The sequence below is a fragment of the Falco punctatus genome (assembly GCF_963210335.1).
Source record: "Falco punctatus genome assembly, chromosome: 2".
Lineage (NCBI taxonomy): Eukaryota > Metazoa > Chordata > Aves > Falconiformes > Falconidae > Falco > Falco punctatus.
Genome location: NC_137581.1, coordinates 44521927 through 44526539, shown reverse-complemented (window position 1 = coordinate 44526539; position 4613 = coordinate 44521927).

The window sequence follows — 4613 nt, the reverse complement described above, 5'->3', positions numbered from 1 at the left end:
TGGAAATAACTGAATTAATTCAAGTTGTAATTCAGAGGACCAAAATCTTCAACGTACTAGCACTGGAGTCCTCTGAATGTCATTTTAGTAAACACACACTGTCATTATGACTGATTTTTGGCTTGCTTGTGTTTTGTGAGGTAATGGTCGGCGTAATGGTTACACATAAGCAATCATGATAAAGGAAAACACTTAATATGTCATCTTACATTGCCTGCAACATATGGCTGAACATTAGCTCATCTCGTCCAATCTGACGCACTTGGGGCTCTGAATTACTGTTGGAATGAGCTTCCGTGAGTGTTTTAGAAGCCCCAAAAGATTTGCTGTCTGAACTCATAGCATCCTCTGCATTCTCTCCTCCTGGGCACCCATCCCATTGTCCAAACCTGATACATTTTAACTGTTATTAGCAAGTGGAACAGATCTTAAACCGAGAAGACCATTTGCACATAGTGAAGATTGAGAGGTTTAATACAAGTCTCTCCTGGCTACCACAAAATATTTACTTTAATTCAGGTAATATTGGGCAAGAAGCTGGTAGCAGTGAAGAGGCCAGCAAGGCCAGGTCCACTTGGATGAATTTCTCAAGTAGTGGATTTACTCATTGATTGATTTACTTATTTTAAATCTGAGCTTGGGATGTGAAAGAGTACGGCTCTGCTGAAGCCAGCCAAGCTCCTGCAGGCTGCATCAGCAGAGGGCCTGGTCAAAGGGCAGCAGAGACAGTCCTACGAACCGCCAGCTGCTGCTCAGGCAACAAGCCGCTCTGCCGCCAGCAGCCCTGAGCATGACAGCAAAGCAGGGACAGGCCTCCTGTTAAGGCTGGCGTGTTCCATACAAGTGTGGAACATCTTTCTGCAATGGCAGCTTGTTAAGTTTTATTCTTCATAAACTGTATCAATTCACTTCAATTGAATTGTTTTTCTTTAATTTTTTATTAACCGAGTCATGTCCACCTGCTGGACTATTTTGCGTGGCATTGACATCAGGATGACACATCTATAATTACCCAAGTCACCCCAATTACTCTTTTGAAGTGTTGGTAGAATGCTTGGGTGGGTGGGGGAGAGTGTTATTAATTTTGTTGCTGTTAAAATGTGGCTCCTCAGCTTTTCGGTTTATTACTCTATTGTTCAAGAGATCTACATCTGTAAATAAAGAAATGCCATTTGTTAGGCTTCTTAATTACTGATATGGTAGGAAGCATTTAATCCTCAGAGGGTGATATGATGATTTAATGGAAGAAGAGGATTTAATGACTTATTCTGGGTTTTTGTGCATTATGAATATGTTAAAGTAAGATGTTCAGACACTTCTATAAGGTATAGTTGTTCCAAATCTACTGGAAAGCCAGAGATCCTAAAAATTTACTCCCCTTCTATTTTTAGTCTGCATTCTCAGTGGTTATCCAAGGTGTGGGGTTATCAGCAGTCCAAAAGATAACATGTCATCATTAGATGTTGAGTGCGGGTGTACAAGAAATACTCTGGAGCGATGGTAGATCATCTCAGGGCATTTTTAGAAAGCGTTAAAATTGATTTGTATTTCAACTTCAGTCTTCCAAAATGGCTGGGTTATAGCTACAATACTTAACATCTCTTATGTATCATTACCAGTCATTAGCAAATGTCACCTGTCATGTTTTCCAGTTCCCGCATTACAACGTGCATTTCTGCTTCTTGATGACTGTGAATTGCCCCTGTTCGATCCTGAACTGTTGAGACAGCTGGCAGGAGTACCCAAGATGTCAATTATCTTGTATGCTTGGCAGATGAACAAAACTTTTTCCAGAAGACCTTTCTGACAGACTCTTACTGAAGCTGTCATATCCCCCACCTGACCCTCATCCTTACTACATTTTCTTCTGTCAGAGGACTTTGCTATGTATTTTTGTAATTACTTTCCACAACTTATCGTACAACTCATATTCTTAGCAATGAACTGTGAAATGTAACAGATGGGATTGCAACCCCCCAAAATACCAGGAAGCAGACATTTTCCATGGCTGCTATATAATCATGCAGGGATGTTAGTGACATGTGAAATTGCCCAAGACTTGCAAATCTTTCAAGAACACCTGCAAAAGGGGTACTAATTTTTTGTTTAAAAAAGTAACATGAATCTCTACAACTGTTACCTGTATTGGGCTGTATGTTCAACCCTTTGATGTTAAAAAATGACCTTTGGGAGAACTGACCACAAGAAAACTTATGAGCCATGTAAAGCACAAACTTGAAGCAAAGAAAAAAAAAAAAAAACCCAACAAAAACGCTAAAATAAAAGTCACTGAAGGTCCTGCATTGGTTTTCACACTCTGAGAAAAAACAATCAAGTCCTACCAGTCTGGATTATAACACTTGTGCTTGCAGAGGTGCCAGTTTTTTTACCTTTCCTTTGGGCATGACCCAGTGATGATGAGTGTGACTAACAGCACAGAAATTTCACGTTTCTGAAAAGCCTTGAGGGCACCCCAAACTCTCCTTTGCAGCAAATATTATTCATGCGCACAGAATCTATCCTGCGCTTAACTGTATGTGAAATATTCTAGGCATCTAGAGAGAGCACATACATTTAAGACTACTTTTAAAAACTCATTAGAATAATATCCAATTCCTATTTTTAAAAGGAATGTTTACCTGAGGCTCCTGGCCAAATTCCAATCCCACTAATAATGTTTTACTGAAATAAGTTATCACCTGCAGTTTTACTTGGACAGAGCATAGTTTTTTGGTTCTTGCTCCATTTGGGTAAGTAGTGTTGTTTTGAGGTGTTAGCCCTTGCTCTATTTTGCAAAATCAGGGATGATTTCGTAGAGAAATGCAGACCAGGATGCTTCAGACATTGGTCACATCTGGATGGGCCATTCAGGCTGTTTTGCAGGTGAGCGGGTAGAACAGGTCCCCCAAGGACTGACTCTGGCCACGGTGACTGATGTATTCAGCAGGTTAAGACCCTGGTTCCAAATCGTGTTCTGCTCTGCAGATGTTTGGACATACATCATTTCTGCTTAGGACCTGGTCCTGATGATAGTTACATGTGGAATCAATTTTATTTACATGCTTTCTCCTGCTAACTAAATAGAATTAATCACATGAATGAAGTTATGCCTGGGTTTGAAGTATGGGCTTCTACGTTTCTAAAGTAACTTCGGATGCATTTTTGTGCTTCCATTTCTTAGTGTAGTAGTGTAAAAATTATGTTTCTTTGGCAATACTTTAATGCCTCTTAGAAGTAGTCTGCTCTGATATTTTTCCATTGCAGAAAAGAGTTTTTATTATGATTCCTGAAGACCAGACCTAAACATATATTTAGTTTCACTTACCAGTTCCCAAACACTATAAAGCTATAGAAAATTCACTAAGAAAATATTTATATTCACATACTGGCTGTATAACACAAATATTTTGTCACCATTAACATTCCATGTCAGATAAAAAATGAAAATGTATACAATATATTTATTTCCAAAGTGCTGAAAATATTTATTTTCAAAATATTTTCCAAGACATTATAATTATTAGGATGAATCACAGAATTTCTTTGCTTTCTGGGTTAGCCAGAACCACTATATTTATCGTTTCATACTTATACCAGTAATCAAATTTTTGGCTCTTCTCCAGAAATGTTCATTAGCCTGAAGACAGAGCAGTGAACAGGGCAGCAGAAAATGGCATCTTGGAGTATTTCTAGTTAGAAATATAGAATCATGGAATCATTTAGGATGGAAAAGACCTTTAGGATCATCAAGTCCAACCATCAACCTAGCACTGCCAAGTCCGCCACTAACCATGTCCCTAAGCATGACATCTACACGGCTTTTAAATACCTCCAGGGATGGGGACTCTACCACTTCTCTGGGAAGCCTGTTCCAAAGCTTAACAACCCTTTCAGTGAAGAAATGTTTCCTAATATCCAATCTAAAGCTTGAGGGGTTGCTAAACACCATCATTCAGCTTACAGCCAGATATGACTGTAAGCCAGTCCAGAAGCTCTGCAGGCCTCTCAGCATAGCTCTGGGCATCATCAAATACACCGCATACTAACTATGGCCCAGTGTTGTGCTAATAGGGCTCATCATGTGTGAGCTCGGAGGCTGTTTCTCACTATTCTAGAGCAGAGTACAGCCATTATTTCTGCACCCACCTGGAGAGAAACGCCTGCAGACCCCCTGTAGCCAAAAGTGAGCTTGTATTCATTTATTCCAAAATGTCTCCTTTGCCATAACTTTCAAATGCAACAATAACATGCAAACACCTGCACTGAAGCAGTTGTAAGTTAGAGTTTGGCACGTGGACTGGGTATCAGGACACGTGAGTTTTACCGCTACCCTCCTGATAGTTCTGGGCAAGCTGTGCCTCATTTTGTGCTTTGGTTTCTTTGGCTTTGCATTGACACTAATTACACTTGACATTTGTTCTCATCTCTGAGATCTACAGTCTTCTGTCAGTATGCCATATAGTGCAGTGATGAGCACAAGGAAGTCCTTGAACAGCCAACCATGGAACAATTTCCCACCCTTGTGCCTGTGAAGGAGCTCCTCTCTATACCGTAGCCATATCTTTACCCCCTCCAATGAGCTACACGTGGCTGACTGTTGCCCATAACAAATC